This window comes from Silene latifolia, unplaced genomic scaffold (assembly GCF_048544455.1).
Source record: "Silene latifolia isolate original U9 population unplaced genomic scaffold, ASM4854445v1 scaffold_296, whole genome shotgun sequence".
Classification (NCBI taxonomy): domain Eukaryota; kingdom Viridiplantae; phylum Streptophyta; class Magnoliopsida; order Caryophyllales; family Caryophyllaceae; genus Silene; species Silene latifolia.
The window spans coordinates 161,474-179,670 of NW_027413233.1; the positions used below are offsets into that span (position 1 = coordinate 161,474).

Sequence of the window (18,197 nt, forward strand, 5' to 3'; positions counted from 1 at the left end):
CTACGATCTCACACAACATACCGCCACAAACTCATCCTCACATCACCATACACTATTCTAATTACTCGTGCCAAGAGCAGACGCCGGCGATTACTCCGACAACCGAGGATTGATTGTCAACGGCGATTAAGGTGAATTTAATTTTCGACGACTGCAGAACTGATTTCAAAACTGATTTATCATACAATTGTTTTCGTGCCTATTCACTTGGTATTGTCGGTGGTTAATGGGTTAGGGAGTGGTATTGTCGGTGGTTAATGGGTGGGTGTGGTGGTAGGTGGCAGTGGTTGTGGTGGTGGTGACGGCGGCGGTGGTGGGCTTGATGGATCATGGTGGAGCGGTGGATACACAAAATACCAGGCCGGATACACATGGTATTCTTGCTAGATAGGCAAATCAATTTGTGTATCCAGTAGTATTACCACGTGTATCTAGTAATAATACCGTGTGTATCCGAGGTAGAATTGCAAGTAAATAATTGTAATAATGTCCTAATCGGAACATTTTGAGTCAGAAAATGTTGTTGACGGTCGAATATCGTCCACTAGTGGGCGGGCGCGATTTAATTGCCAAATTTGTCTTTGTCAAAGGCATGATATTGTGGTGGTATGGAGACGGACACGGCGAGGAATTAAGATTTCACATTTAAAGTTAAGGTGATTGTTGATGGAATGGATGCCACACGATATCTCCAAATTCATATTCTTCCCATGCTTCATGTACTCGTCCTCTATATCTACGTCCTTGCTGAAAGTATAAGTGTTTATTGTAGAATGTTTTACTTGATGAGTAACTAATGAAGAAGCAGGTTTTGCAAAAAATGATAATGGGTTAAATTTTAATTGTGCAAATAATGAGCAAGTAGTTCGGAAGAGTTACTGTTTTAGTGGTAAAAGTAGTTGTGTAGTTGAAGTTCGATATTGAGAGAAAATTTGGGAACAAATCAAGTAATTTAGGGGAGAATTTTGGGATTAAAAATGAGGGTTTGAAGAAGGTGGTGGAAAATAAGGAAGAGAAGGAATCATGTGTTATTGATGTGAAATATGAAGAAGATAACGAGGTTTTTGAAGGGGAAAACGTTTGTAGGATTTGTCATCGAATTACGGCGGGAATCGAAATCAAGTTCGTTGAGGAGAAAAATAATTCTATGATGCTTATATGTGGTTGCAAGGGCGAGCTTAGTGTTGCGCATTCGCATTGCGCCGAGGCTTGGTTCAAAGTGAAGGGAAAAAGGTGAATTTCTTTTGTTTACGAGTTTGAAAGTTTGTTTCTTGTTCTTTATTTGAATACAAATACTTTATTTGAGACGGTTGTAGGAGTGATACGGATCAAAAGCAACTCATGTCTGCTTATTAAGAGCATTAATAAGTGTTGGAGATATGTAACACTTGACGGTCTTAAGAGAGACTTACTATTATATCCATTGCTTTTCCTTTTTGTGTTTGAAAATTTGCAATTATTCCGTAGTTATAGTGTTATCATCTTGGTTTCTTACTATTTAGACACGAAGTACATAAAATAAAAACAAAAACGAGTTAGAGGAGACGGAAATTAGGACATGTGGTAATGCATAATATATACATTTAAGTATTTCGAAAACACTAGCAAGGTGCAAACAAAGTTTAATGTGGGTGTTCTTGGACTCGTTGGAGTCGGTGTGTGAAATTTTCAAATATGGTCAGAGGTATGGTCAAGGGTTGCTCTAAGGGTGGTCAAATTGGCGGTTTACAGGTGCTGGTAAGACGGGTTTGTTGCACTTTTCTGGGCAGTTTGGTTATGGACAGAGTGTTTTCTAAAGATCTTTTAGCAGGGTTAGGGTGTTCATATAAGGCTGATATTTGGTACAACCATAGAGGGTAGTGTAGGAAAAGACGTGGTTGTGTTGGACGTGGTAAAAAGTAGCGTTAACGTGGTGTTTCGAGGGGTTGTACAGGGTCTGGTCGCGATCTAATACAAGGACTGTTAAAATCAAGTTTAAACTATGTTGCGCTCATTAACATGCTTTCATCGATGTTGTATGGTGTAATTGATTAATTTCCAAAGTCTGTTGTATTAGTTATGTTAAGTATGAGACTAATATAATGTCATGCATGTAATTCTTGTGGTATATGATAAGGGTTCGTGTCACATTTTGATTTTGTATAATGTATAGTGTTATTAGGGTGTTGCCACTCCTGGCTATTTTTGCTCGATTTGATTTTTGCTACGATTTGATGCTTTCTCTATGTAAATAATGAGCTCCATTATTAGGTGTGTGACCCAATTTCGAGGTATATTTCCTGGCGTATAACATTCTTTACCAGGTGGTGATCGAGCGTTGGATGCACATAATACCAGTCCGGATACATATAGTACTACTGCTGGATACAATAAAGATACCACTTGTATCTAGTAGAAATAACAGGTGTATTTGTGTATTTAAGTACCAATACGTGTATGAAGGTAGAATGCTAACAATTCATCCACTTTAGGAGTTAAGGTTTATACAACAGGAGTTGGATCAATTATTACTAGTGTTGATTTGAATGATGTTGGAGTTGAATTGCTTCTACTCGGAATGTTAAATTCTTTTCAATTGAATTCTCGAGAATCTTTGTTACAAGATTCAGGACAGCCTTTCCTCACATCTAGCGACTCCCTTATTATGTGCTGGAATTACTGTTTGTACGCCCATGATGCGCCATAACATGAACCAGCCTAGTAAAAGTCTTGGGGTGATTGGCCTTGGTGGCCTTGGGCATATGGCTACAATGTTCGGTAAGGCTTTCGTGCTTAAAGTCAGGGTCTTTCGCAAAAGGATGTCGAAGAAAGAAGAAGCCTTGAGTATAGTGCTAACAATTTTGTTCTTTCATCTGATGAGCATCAAATGAAAGTAAATATTTCCCCATCCAACTTTACAGTATTTTTACTCCGACGTTTGTCACTATTACGGGTGTGATTAATTGGACCACCCTCGCGTAGAGTATGCTAGTTCCCTAGCTATGTCGGACCACCCTAGCGTTTATGATCGATCTAAATTGGGGATTTTTTTTTTCTTTTATTTTTTGAGAATATGAAAGTTTCATAGTTCGGATACCTCTTACTCACCTTGTCAGTTTCTCATGTGGTCATGGTTGTAAGGTGGCCAACGTTTCTGAATCCGACTCAGCTCTCACAGCTCATCAGACAGCTGAAAAATCCACTGTTCGCTTTAAAAATCGTCAATGAAGCAAGCACTCAAAAACAGGTTTCCTAATTACCAAGATATAATGGTGCTATTTACGCCACCATGATCAATATATGTGGGACCTCTAATTGGTTTTATGAGATGAAACAAGTAATTGAGGTCATGAAGTATTATTCATGTGGACTGTCAATACATACGGTTCACTGGATTTGACCTTTTTAATTCGATAGCGAGAACACAATACCCATATTTACAGTTAAATAGTTAATGCTAAAAGAGTAGAAGCTTGAAAATATTTGTCATCTGGTAGTAGACGAATCTTATGGATGGGTATGTCAGATTAGCAGTCCAGGTTTAGTATTACAGGTTTTGCAGGATAAGAACCACCACTTTGTTGGCCTGATAGAGAAAGTTATAAAATTCTGGTGACAACAATTGACTTCGAGATTGTTTATTACTATTGGTTTGTGTTGGGCTGGTTGCAGTTGTGTGGAATGTAGTAAAGGTCTTAACGACATAAGTGGTGGTGGTGGACGGTGGTGGGCTTGGTGGAGCGGTAGATACACAAAATATTATCCCGGATATATATGGTATTAGTACGGGATACATGTGTATCCTGTAGTAATACCAAATGTATCGTCGGCATCGAGTGATGTTTCAGTAGTTGGTCGGAGGTTGTGTGTGGTGGGTTTTGGGTCTTCGTAGGGCAATTAGTTGTGCTGGTGCGCACAAGAATGTAGGATCATCTGGTGTGACTATTGTTATTGTTGGCAACGATTTTATCGGCTTGTGCAGGTTAATACTCCAATTATGCTCGATTATAAGGTCCACGTTGAGACCAAATTGCTTTAAAATACACCTCCATACTACGGTATCTACATGTGCGGTCTGGTTTTCGAGGATTTCTTTGCGCAGGGTGGTGGCACATGTTGAAAAGAACAACCTATTGATATGTGATCAGGATTTTTTCGCTGACTTGTCGAAAAGTCAGTCATGTCACTCATGAATGTGCCTTTACTCTTGCCAACTCGAACCTGGAACCCGAGTTTATTACGCTGGCTACTAAGGAGAAGATGGTGGCTCTTAAAGGGCATAGGTCTGTCGGCGGAATGAGGGCCTCTATCTACAATGTTATGCCTATTGCCAGTGTTTAGAAGTTGGTTGCGTTTATGAAGGATTTCCAGTCTCGTCATGGTTAATTATACCCATAATTCGGCTATCTCGTCTTCCTGTTGTTTTTTTTGTTTCCGTTGTGATTTTGTGTTATGGATTTTTAGTTTTTTTATTCTTTTTTTTTAAAGAGTATTGTAGATTAGCCTGAATGGTTAGTTGAATAATTTTTTTCTTGTACGTCTTTTTATCTTAGCAACCTTGATTCGGAATTGATGTAAGGTTTTTTGTGACTATGGTTTGTTTGGTAATTGCAACTAGTATCCTAGATAAGTACTCCGTATTTGTTTTGTTTAACGCGCGTTTTGTTACTTTCGAATGTTGGTCTTTCTTCGTTATAGTGGTAATGGCAATGTCAGTGGCTAGTTCTTGTACCAAAAAAAAAAATGCGTGTCTTTCTTCAGTGCAGCAGTAGTGGCAATTTGATACACTTCTATAAGTTTCTATATTCATATCTTTAGCTATCTAAATACACATCTTTAATTACTATATGCATAGCTCTAACTAGTTAGATACACTCTTTTAAATTGTTAGATACGTACCTCTAACTAACTAGATACACCCGTTTTTGAAGAACGATTTGGTTGAATACATGGATTATGTCTCAAGGCTCAAACTAAGATTAAGTGTATTTTCATTTGATGCATTTTTATCTTTATTTTTAAAATATTCCTCATAAAAAATATTTTACATTTCTAGATACACTATTTTACATTTCTAGATACACATCTCTAGCAAGCTAAATACATTCTCTTAGATAGCTAGATACACTCATTTAGCTTTTTGGATATACTCATTTATCTTGCTAGAATGCTAGATGCACTCTAATCCAACATTAAATTAAACTCTTTTCCGTCCTAAATTTAGGATACACGCCCCCCTCGTTTAATCCCGTTAAGTTGCTAGATACAAACCTAGCATGTTAGATACACTCATTTAAGTTTCTATATATATTTGTAGCTAACTAGATATGTTTATTTAAGTTTCTAGATACATACCTCTAGTTAGGTAGGTACACTCCCTTAAGTTGCTAGATACCCTCATTTAAATTACTAGATACATACCTCTAGTTAGCTAGGTACACTCCTTTAAATGGCTAGATACATACCTCTAATTAGCTAGATACACTCCTGTAAATTGTTAAGATACATATCTCAACCTAACTAGATACAATCTTTTAAGTTACTAGATACACATCTCTTGCCCCCTTTTTTTTTTTTCCGGGACTCCAATCGAGCGAAAGATTTGCTATCACTCGACTTTAAGATATAATGGATGAATAAAGCCGACACTATAATTCCGAACCAATCTCTAACGTGAAGGTCTTAAGACTGCAGTTGTTGCACATTTCGGCACACGTTTAGAGTGGAAAACATTTAGATTAGATAGTAAGCTCGTATTAACTGAAAAACTACATAACTTTAATTTAAGCACTACAGTCATGTCGGTGCCGATGTCGGTGCGGATGCATCTACATTCATTTATTTATTCACTTACATCAGTAGTGAAGAAACTAGTGATCAGAGATGTTTAATCACCCGCATCAATTATGACATCCTTCAAGAAAGAATGAGATAAATTATAATTAACAACAGATTATGGAGTACAATGTTCAATTTTGTTCTAATCTAAAGTATCTGATTACAATCTCACAGTTTTTGGCACAAACAAGTTCTCCCAGAAGACGACGAGAATGACAGTTTGACAGCTTCAGTAGGCGTGACCAAAATTTGAAGGTGGGTAAATAGCTGAAGCTATTTTGGATCTGAGGCTGAACTTCTAAGCAATTGGTGGTCGAACATCATCCACCATGGCTAATCTCTACAGAAACGGAATTAATAACAGTAATTCTTGATCTGAACGATCGTCGAACCAATTCTCAATCGAAGAAACAGGTACAAAATATACAGATGACGAAGCGGGACTTAGGTGCGAGACTTGCTCAATTAATGGCAATACTCGTCCTGGATGTATTTCCATTCAAAACAGACAAACACTATTACGAACCAGAATCATCGCCCCCATCTCCGAGCTCGCACCTCTGCATTCCTCTAGTCGGCGCCTCACCAACAGTCCTTCAACCACTGTCGAGTAGCCCAACGTCAGTGTCTCGGACAGCAGCAACACCATCACTCAATCCACCTGCAAATTTAAGACTGGACTCATATCCCCAGTCGTACCTGATACGGGTACGGATCCGAATAACACTACTCCAAATGACACTACTCAAGTCTCGTTATTTTCAAGCTCGGCGTCTCGGTTCGTGAGCTTGATTTCATACGTTGGATTTGCCTAGTTACAAGATTCCTACAATATTCAAGTTCCACTTTAAAATTAGTTAATTAAGGGATTGTTCTCCCTGTTTTCGTGAGTGTTGTTTATGCGTGTTTAATGGCCTTTAGCTGCTAGAATTATGGCCTAAATTAAGGATTTGTTTTGTCTTTAGTGGCTTTTGTTTATAGCCTTGTACGGCTAGTTGAAAGGCTATTTATAGTCTTCAATTTCATGGTTTTTCAGATCATTCAGAAGTTTAATCAAAATTCACAAAATTGCTTGTTGGCATTTGTTCCTTGTTAATTGTTCAAACGCGTCTTTGAATATTTAACTTGTTCGTACTCAATAGGTCTTGAGTTCGTTCGTCGTTGTAGAATTATAGGTCTAATTCTTCAACTATCTATCCGATCCTTACAATTACTAAACTCAAACTCTGTTCGTGTATTTTATTCCGCTTCCGCATATTATAATTCGTATCATTTGTGGTATCAGAGCTTCGGCTCTTGATTTTCCATTAAAATCGAGACGATCCTAAGTTTCGATTCTATTCAAAAAAAAAAAAAAAAAAAAAAAAAAATTTACTGTTCACGTGTGACGGTACTGTTCATCAAAAAAAAAAAAAAAAAAGGGCACATACTGTTCTAATGGCAGACTTTGATGATGACATGCTTCTCAATCAAGTTCGTGACCTGCTCCGCAATCACCCTACTGGAAACCGACTTCGCCCAAAACAGGACGAGTTCAAAGTCTCAGAACTTCCTGAGTTCGTTGGTGGGACCAACCCGGAGGATTATTTGGATTGGGAAAGGAAGATCGATCGCTTGTTCGATTTTAAAGATCTCAGTGACGAGAAGAGATGCAAATATGCTATTCTGAGATTAAGCAAAGGGGCGTCACTTTGGTACGAGGGATTGAAGGCGAAACGATCTCGCGCTGGGAAGGACAAGATTTCTTCGTGGGATTCCCTAAAGCGAAAATTGAGAAAGAGGTATGTACCGCCTACGCATAAAGCGAGTGTTTATCGTAAAATTGCGGATTTTATGCAAGAAAAATTGAGTGTTGCCGAATATATAGATGAGTTTGAAAAATTAATTTTAATGGGGGAATTAGAGGAGAATGAGGAACAAAAAATGTCACGATTTCTTCGTGGTTTAAGCAAATCACATAGCCAATACGGTCGAGTTATACCCGTATTCAGATTTTGATACCCTATGTACCTTATGCCTAAAAATCGAAGCCCAAGGGAAGTTCAAAACAGGAGGGTCAAGCAAAGAATACAGTAGTCCCTATACTTATTCCAAACCCGTTTTTCCCCCTAAAACAACACCTACTCCAAATTCAATAAATTCGCCCAAAGCCACACCAAAAACCACCGAGTCAGGGAAGGAGACGAGTTTGTCGAAGGTTCGTTGTTTTAAATGTCAGGGGTTCGGTCACTTTCAGAGTGCGTGCCCGAACAGAAGGGTAGTGACATTAAGGGAGGCTAGGGAGTATCTAGATGATGTGGCCGAGGAAGAGGAGCGGCTGGGTGACATATTTAATTTTGATGAGGGTGAGGGAGAAGAAGAGGTGGAAGAGGGTTATGAGGCTCCGATATATGACACGTTGTTAGTTCTCCGTTCGTTGCAAGTTCAGGTCGAGTCTATTGATTCGGATCAGCGGGAACAATTATTCCACACCAAATGCCAAGTCAAAAACAAATGGTGTAGCGTAATTATAGATGGTGGAAGCTGTACTAATGTGGCCTCGGAGGAGATGGTTTCTAAGTTGGGTTTAACCACGGTTGCGCATCCTAAGCCTTACGCGCTACATTGGTTGAACGATGGAAACAGCGTGAAGGTGACTAGGCAGGCTCGGGTGGGCTTGTCGATGGGTTCTTATGTCGATGAAGTACTTTGTGACGTCATCCCTATGGATGCTTGTCACGTTTTACTAGGGAGACCGTGGCAGTTTGATCGAGACGTTGTGCACCAAGGGAGAAGCAACGAGTATGTGTTGAGGGACAATGGTAAAAAAATTGTTCTAAAACCAATGTCTTCTCAAGCTATTCGTTCCATGAGCACCAAAAAGAAGAAGACAACGATGTTGGTTAAGGAGCGGGAAATTGAGCAAGCTATTGATCGAGGGGAGCTTGTTTATCTCCTCTTAGCCAAGGAGGAATCGGTTTTGGACGGGGTACGTCGGTTGGCGATCCGTTGATGGGTTGCTACGGGAATTCGCGGATGTCTTTCCCGACGATTTGCCACCAGGTTTACCTCCTATTCGAGGGATCGAGCATCAAGTCGATCTTGTTCCCGGGGCGCCATTGCCAAACAAGGCTGCGTATAGGTGTAATCCAGAGGAAGCTAAGGAGCTTCAAGGGCAGATTAATGAATTGATGGAGCGTGGTTATTTGCGTGAAAGTATGAGTCCGTGTGCGGTACCGGTCTTACTTGTACCAAAGAAGGATGGGTCATGGCGTATGTGTGTTGATTCAAGGGCGGTCAACAACATCACTATTAAATATCGGTTTCCAATTCCACGACTTGATGACTTGCTTGATGAATTACACGGCTCTAAATTATTTTCTAAGATTGATTTGCGAAGCGGATATCATCAAATCCGTATGCGTGAGGGTGACGAGTGGAAGACTGCGTTCAAGACAAAGTACGGGTTATATGAGTGGACCGTCATGCCTTTCGGTCTCACTAATGCTCCGAGTACGTTTATGCGCCTAATGAATGAAGTCTTGAAGGCGTTTTTGGGCAAATTTGTGGTCGTCTACCTTGACGATATTCAGTTTATAGCCGGAATTTACAAAAGCATCTAGAGCATCTTAGGATGGTTTTCGAGACACTTAGAGAGCAAAAACTATATGGGAAACGCGAGAAATGTTCCTTCTTGGAAGAAAAGATTTTGTTCTTGGGTTATGTGGTGTCGGGAGATGGAGTGGAGGTCGACCAATCCAAGGTCGATGCAATACGGACCTGGCCGTCACCGTGTTCAGTCACTGAGGTAAGGTCTTTTCTTGGTCTTGCTTCGTTTTATCGCCGTTTTATTCATAACTTTAGTACCATTGCAAGTCCAATGACGGAATGTCTCAAGAAGGGTACGTTTATGTGGGGAGAAGCTGCCCAAGCTTCGTTCGAATTATTGAAAGAAAGATTGAGTCAGGCACCCATTTTGGCTTTACCCAATTTTTCGCAACCTTTCGAGGTTGAATGTGACGCTAGCGGGGTCGGTATCGGGGCTGTTTTAAAGCAAGGGGTCGGCCGGTGGCCTTCTTTTCAGAAAAATTGGGGGTGCTCGTTTGAGATATTGTACCTACGATAAGGAGTTCTACGCCATAGTTAGAGCGCTCATGTATTGGAGTCATTATTTACGGCCTAATCATTTCATTTTACACTCCGATCACGAGTCTTTAAAATACATCAACGGGCAGCAAAATTTAAGTCCTCGTCATGCCAAATGGGTTGAATTTTTGCAAGCTTTTCATTTTTCTTCCAAGTACAAAAATGGGAAAACTAATATCGTAGCTGACGCATTGTCGCGACGGTATTCTTTAATTACCATGCTTAATGCTAGACTACTTGGGTTTGAAATGTTGAAAACTTATTATGGAAAAGACGTGGATTTTGGGGAATTATTTAGCAAAGGCTTGGTTGGAGTCAATGGTGAGTTCATTTTACAAGATGGTTTCTTATTTAAGGGGAACCGTCTTTGTATTCCGAGACATCCAATTCGGGAACTGTTGGTTCGGGAGGCTCATGGGGGTGGTTTGGCGGGACATTTTGGTGTAGCTAAGACCATGGAGTTGCTTAAAGAACATTTTTTTTGGCCTAAAATGTTCGGGGATGTGTCGAAAATCGTAGCTAAGTGTGTGACGTGCAAGGTAGCCAAGAGTGCGTTCAAACCAGGCCCGTATATTCTATTGCCGGTCCCTGTAAGACCTTGGGAGGACGTTTCTATGGACTTCATTGTTGCATTGCCCCGTACTCAAAGAGGTAAGGATGCGATTATGGTGGTTGTTGATCGGTTTTCGAAAATGGCTCACTTTATTCCGTGTCACAAGACCGACGACGCTGGTAATGTCGCGGATTTGTACTATAAGGAGGTGGTTCGTTTGCATGGTATTCCCAAGACAATCGTCTCCGACCGTGATTCTAAATTTTTGAGCTATTTCTGGAATACTTTGTGGAGAAAGGTGGGTACGAAACTTTTGTTTAGCACTTCACATCATCCGCAAACGGATGGGCAAACCGAGGTCACAAACCGAACCTTGGGTACTTTATTGCGTGGGTTGGTAAGTAAGACACAAAAAGATTGGGATATTAAGCTAGCTCATGCCGAGTTCGCTTATAACCGTGCCCCTACATATGCGACAGGTCGATCACCATTTGAAGTCGTATATGGTATTAATCCTTATTTGCCCCTCGATCTCATTCCAATGCCGAAAGGGGAACTAGTGCATAAGGATGCTGATTCTAAACTTAAAACTATGATGAAGCTCCATCAACAAGTCCGTGACCGAATTATTGAAGTTAATGCTGCCTACCAACGAAAGGCCAATAAGCATAGAAGGCCTCGTGTTTTTGAAGAAGGTGATTTAGTGTGGGTCCATTTACGGAAAGAACGATTCCCGAGTAAGCGGAAAAATAAGCTCATGCCTCGTGCCGAGGGACCTTTTCAGGTAATTTCTCGTGTTAATGACAATGCTTATAAGGTCGAATTGCCCGGAGACTACGGTGTTCATGCCACATTTAACGTGGGTGATTTGTCCCCATATGTCGATGATGACGGTCTTGAAGAATTGAGGTCAATTCCTTTCGAAGGGGGAGGGGATGATACGGGTACGGATCCGAATAACACTACTCCAAATGACACTACTCAAGTCTCGTTATTTTCAAGCTCGGCGTCTCAGTTCGTGAGCTTGATTTCATACGTTGGATTTGCCTAGTTACAAGATTCCTACAATATTCAAGTTCCACTTTAAATTTAGTTAATTAAGGGATTGTTCTCCCTGTTTTCGTGAGTGTTGTTTATGCGTGTTTAATGGCCTTTAGCTGCTAGAATTATGGCCTAAATTAAGGATTTGTTTTGTCTTTAGTGGCTTTTGTTTATAGCCTTGTACGGCTAGTTGAAAGGCTATTTATAGTCTTCAATTTCATGGTTTTTCAGATCATTCAGAAGTTTAATCAAAATTCACAAAATTGCTTGTTGGCATTTGTTCCTTGTTAATTGTTCAAACGCGTCTTTGAATATTTAACTTGTTCGTACTCAATAGGTCTTGAGTTCGTTCGTCGTTGTAGAATTATAGGTCTAATTCTTCAACTATCTATCCGATCCTTACAATTACTAAACTCAAACTCTGTTCGTGTATTTTATTCCGCTTCCGCATATTATAATTCGTATCAGTACCACGCCTCTTTCAACTGATCACAATTCAGTGCAGCCATGAGAGTTTAGCAGTATCTACCATCAAAATCACAATTTTTTTTTGACAAAATACGATCTCAAATCAATTAGTAAACCCTAATATTTCGAATTCCAATTGTTTAGTAAAACCTAATTTTTTCTAGATACTATTAATTAAAGAAGGAAATAGAAGTCGGAATTAAAGCTTACCTTTTCTGAATTCTGATAATGGAGGTGTAACAATGGAATTAGTGTAGAGGAAACTCGGGACAGATAGCACCACTTCCGACGGTCGTATGGAAGCTCCGACAGGTGGTGGCAGTGGTGGTAGTAGATGAGGAAGGGAGAAGTCGGGTGTGGTGGTAATGGCGGATAAGAATGAGAAAAGAAGTCAGGGCGTTGAGTTTGGTGTTGGAGTAAGGGAATTAGAGCATCTCCAATGGTTACTTAAAAGGACTAGCTTGCAAATAAAAAAGATTTCAAGCTATTTGCTTAACCATTGGAGCACTCTACATAAACTAACTTAAATTGAGCTAGTAGCTCCATGGAGCTAGTAGCTCAAATGGTCCTACAAGAAGAATGTAGCCAATAGAAAAATAGAGGGTGTGTTAAGCGAGTTCAATTAAGCTACAAGTAAATTAGCTTAACCATTGGAGCAAATTGTAGCTTGAAATTGTTGTGGCTTAAAAAGTTGATGTGCCAAAGGTAAGCTAGTAGCAACTAGCTTACCATTGTGGATGCTCTTATGCGCGTATTTTATTGATTTATGGCAGTTCGTACAATTCGTATGGTACATTGGTTATCCCGCCCCTATATATATATATATATATATATATATATATATATATATATAGAGAGAGAGAGAGAGAGAGAGAGAGAGAGAGAGAGAGAGAGAGAGAGAGAGAGAGAGAGAGAGAGAGAGAGAGAGAAAGAGAACAGTTCTAGTAAATCCACCTAAAGAATTGCGTCCATAAGTTCTCATCCAAGCCATTGAAATTGTAGATGCATGGTTGAGATTGACACACAAAAACATACTTAACACTAATTAATTGCATTCTCTCTCTCTAGACTTAATTAAACATGCACTAATCTATTATTCTACCCACTTAAAACTAATCTTTTGTCTTCTTATGCTTTGAACTTTATACAAGACACTTTTACGAGTATAACTCTAATGCTAATTAGTGTAACTTCTTTGTTTTAGGAGTATAACTTTAATCCAAAATAGTGCAATTTTATACTAAAAAGTGATTTTGACGGATAGTTTTTGACTTTTTGTAATTTTAAGAGAAGTTTACAATATTTCAGTATTTTTTAGAGTATAACTTCAGTGTTTTACAAGTATAACTTTAATCCAAAATAGTGCAACTTTATACTAAAATGTGATTTTGAATTATATTTTTTGGACTTTTTATAATTTTAAGACAAGTTTACGACTTTTCAATATTTTTTAGAGTATAACTTCGTGTTTTCTGAGTAAAACTTTAATAAAAAATAGTGTAACTTTATACTAAAAGGTGATTTTGACGGATATTTTTTGACTTTTTGTAATTTTAAGATAAGTTTACGACATTTTAGTATTTTTTAGAGTATAACTCCTGTGTTTTAAGAGTGTAACTTTAGACAAATTTATGTAACTTTAGTATTTTTTAATAAATTAATGAAATTTATTTAATTTAGTCATATTGTATTTTTAGTCATTTTTGTATAATTTTTGTTCATAATTGTGCAACTTTAGTCCAAATTTATGTAACTTTAGTCAAAAATTACTTGAAATTTATTTAATTTCAAGACAAGTTTATATAATTTGTCTTACTGCAACTTTAGTTCTTGTTGTATAACTTTAGTCCAAAACTGTATAACTTTAGTCCAAAATTTTATAACAGGTTTATATAAATTGATAATGCCACTGAAGTTGCCCATAATGGGCATTGAAGTTGCGCATAATGTCATTGGAGTTGCGCATAATATACATTGAAGTTTTACATAATGCTACTGAAGTTGCGAAAATTAGGCATTGAAATTGTCCATAATGTCACTGAAGTTGCGCATATTAGGCATTGAAGTTGTACATAATGACATTAAAGTTACACAAAATGTGTAATCAAGTTACACATAATGACATTAAAGTTTGTCAAAATGTGTAATAAAATTTCACATAATGTCATTGAAGTTACGTAATGTTAAACAATACCAGATTTGAAAAAATATCTAACAAAACGATATTTGAAATACAAAACAAAGGAAATCTCATAATAAAATTACCAAAAAGATCTTAAAAAACAGTACTTCGTCAACAAAAAATATTAGATCTAAAAAAAAAATATAATAAGACGAATTAGATCTGAAAAAGTATTAGATCTAAAAAAAATACATAACAAGACGAATTTACAAGACGAGATTTTGAAAAAATAGATACTAAGACGAGATTAAAACTACAAAAACGAGGGCATATAAACAAATCTTAAAAAAAAAAAAATCAAACGAGAAACAGAGAAACAAAACAAGAAACAAAACTGACAGGAGAATTTAAACAAAATGAGAAAAGCATCTCTACACCACCAACAACAACATGGACATTAGAACAACCATCATTACAACCTATTTTTTTTTTTTTTTTAAAAAAATTGGAAGAAAAACAGATCTGAAACCGAAAAAGGATAGAGGAAGGCGTGGGTGGCGGTTTGAGTTGTGGGTGGTGGCGGTTTGAGAAAGGGGAGTGGAAGCAGATCTGGTCGCCGGTGGTGGCAGTTTGAGTTGTTGTGGGTGGCCGGAAATAGGAAGATAAGAGGAAGTGAGGTTTGTTGGTTGTTGGTTGTCGGGGCGGCAGGACGGAGGAGGAAGGCGTGTGGTGGCGTCGGAGAGAGAGGATATGGCGTTGGGTGGTGGCGGCTCATAAGGTGGCGTCGGGTGGTGGTGGAGGGGAGGTAGAGGGTGTCGGTTTTAGAGGGAAATGTGGTGGTACAGTTGGCGCCTGGCGGTGGGATAGTTGCGGTGGGAAGAAGAGATTTATTTTGTTATTTTTTTGTGGTATTTGAAATGAGAGGATTTAGTGAGAGAGAGTGTTATAGAGAGAGAGGGGGGGGGGTGGGCTGTGGGAATGAGAGGAATGAGAGAAAGTGAGGGATTTAATTAGGGTGGGTTAATGGATTAATGATTAATTAGGGTGGATATGAGAGAGAAAGTAATTAAACATCATTTTTTGGGTTTAATCTCAGCCATTCAATCTTTAGATCTAAGGGCCTATAAGAGGACTTTGGGACTCAATACTAAAGGTTGGATTTATGAGATCCTTCCTATATATATATATATATGTAAGAGATAAGATCCGGTGAGAACGAACACTCGGTGAGAACGAACTAGATACAATAGAAAATATATGTTACACCTTTTTTTTTTTTCTTTTTTTTTTTTTACCAAATCTCAGATACACTTCAGACACTCGTAGATACACTTTTTTCATGAATTCTAGGCACACTTTATAACAATCTAGATACATTTTTTTCCAAATTTTTTTACAACTACTAGATACATAAATACATGTCGGATACATTTTTTTTTTTTTTTTTTTTTACCAAATCTCAGATACACTTTAGACACTCGTAGATACACTTTTTTCATGAATTCTAGATACATTTATAACAATCTAGATACATTTTTTTTTCCAGTTACTAGATACATTAAAATACATGTCGGATACGCTTTTTTTTTTCCGTAAATCGAGACACACTTTACACTATTATAGATATGCTATTTACATAAATTCTAGATACATTTTATGATGATGTAAATACAATTTTGCACAAGGTATCTCGTGAGCTTGCACATATTGAACTACACAGGGTGTAGGTATACGGTCTCAAAACTTAGATCCCGATTCAAGACAAATTAACAAATAACGTATAATTTCTGTATTGAGGAATATAAAGAAAACAGTGGTTATTCTACTAGCGATTCTAGCTCATTCGATATTTCTCCGGGAACTCGAATGGATATCATCGAGTAGTGATTTAGTATTACCCCTTTCGTCGTAATCATTTGTTTACCTTTCTTATTCTTTGTGAGCATTATCTTAATTTAAGGTAAACAAATGAATGGACAAGGGAATACTCAAACACTACTTGACGAATAAAACCGACAAATTTATTAGTGAAGCACATGAAAATATCATCAGCAATCCTCAAAATGAAAAGTCTTAACTTCACATAACAAACCACCATTCAGTAATACAAACTGGCAACAATTTCCCAAACTTCAGTTGCGGGATATGAGAACTGTGCTAATCCGATTCTATGATAATAATAGAGCAATAATAGAATATGAGAACTGTGCGGAATATGAGAACCGTGCTAATCTAATAGAGCAATAATGGAATATGAGAACTGTGCTAATCTGATTCCCAAACTTCAGTTGCGGAATATGAGAACTGTGCGGAATATTAGAGTAACAATGAAATAACACATGATAATAATAGAGCAATAATGGAATAACACACGGTTTCAGTTTCAGAAGTAACCACATTTTCTAATAAATGGGTATGTAATTGCCTTCTAAATTATCACGTAGATTACATTATAACCTATATGAGAGTTGAACTCTTATCTTGTGCATTGCACACGCTCTTCCAATTGAGCTAGGTTTGACAATATTGACAAAATAATTTCAAGGAAACAGTGGAGTTAATTTTACATATTACTAGTTCAAAATTCCACCATCTAAACAAATTTGGAGGATAATGACATATCAACTACATCAATTAGTCAATAGAGCAACAACATAAAAAATGGAGCACAAAACAATATGAATTCAGTTAAGTCCATCAACAAATGTAATCTATGCAATATGCGAGCATGTTCTCATGTTGTTTTCATCAATTGTTGAACAATGTACAAATTAGTAAATTTTGATCATAGCAGGAGGTTTTTTTTGTACACCCGGTTTACGGTATGATATCAAGTCTATGATTTACTGCAAAATAGTAGAATTTGTGCTAATCTGATTCCAAGACATTAATGTCTGATTATTTCCGAACTTCACATTAGGTTAACATCAAAAAATATATCATTTCACATTAACATTAATGTCTGATTATTAATGTAATGTTTTTTTACGGAAAAATTTCGAATTTTCTTTTCTTTTCTAAGAAGTTTGACTGAAGTATCAACCATTCAACCTGAAGGTAAATTTTTCTATTTCCATAACATAATAATGGCAAGAAAACAGGAAGAACATGGGCAGAAGCCAGACAGCACCAGTTAATTTACTCTATTACTTACAGCGGAATCTGTTCGGGTTAAAAAAAATTACTGTGCATAGTAACTATTTTTGTATATATAACAAGCCAATGTTACTTGCTAATAAGCAAAACTTGTTGTTGGTATTTAAAATAATTTACTAATCTTAAGGGATTTGACTTAAATACCATATTGCTTTGGCATTTTTCTTTCAGCTTGTGTAAACATGAACGACCAAGAAGAATTGATTTTTTGCTAAACAATGTGTCAATTTCTATATCTACAAGAATCTGCATTAATAAGAAGCAACAATTCAAATTTGCGGAACGTTTAATCTCATTATTCCACAATCACCAAACAAATTACTCAACAATAAACATTTGAGCCGAATCAGATATCCATGGAAACGTCAACAAATTGTCAACCCAGCACCTAAGCTACACCTTAATCAAAATAGCTAAAATCATTGAAAACAAACAAAAGGAAACAAAAAGAGTAAAATATAGATCAAACCTGCGTAACACATAGTTGAAATAAGGATCTGACTCGTGAATTAATAACACTCTCATACTTAATAACCTGCAAAATCACAAAAGCAATAACAATCGAAAAGTTCAGATACATACTACAATTCAACAAACCCTACTTTTATGAATCGATCAAATTTAAAATAGAACAAAGAATGAAGAGGAGTTACAGAGAAGAGACGGATGGAGAAGAAGAGAAGGCCGATCAAGATGAGAATGAAGACGGTGCTTCGATCAAATTTGATTGGAAATGTTGAATGGATTCAAGGAGTTGAGCCAAGCATCGGGAAGTTCGTGACCACGATTTGAGATTTCGGAGATGCACGATGATGGTTGATGCCGAGCAACTGTCAGGTGCACGTGCCTGGTGATTGCGGCGTCGAGGTTTGCAGTATCGAGTGTCAGGAAAAGGCTTAGAGAAGTTGATTCGTC

General features: G+C 37.6%; 1 long non-coding RNA gene across 1 annotated transcript; it reads right to left on the bottom strand.

The window, feature by feature from the left end:
• Positions 1-5,889: 5,889 nt before the first annotated feature.
• LOC141639192 (uncharacterized) lies at positions 5,890-17,997 on the bottom strand. The gene is made up of 4 exons (XR_012542402.1): positions 17,936-17,997; positions 17,752-17,817; positions 12,008-12,021; positions 5,890-6,516 (listed from the first exon to the last, which is right to left on the bottom strand). It is a non-coding gene; the product is annotated as an uncharacterized LOC141639192 (long non-coding RNA).
• Between the last annotated feature and the right edge of the window lie 200 nt (positions 17,998-18,197).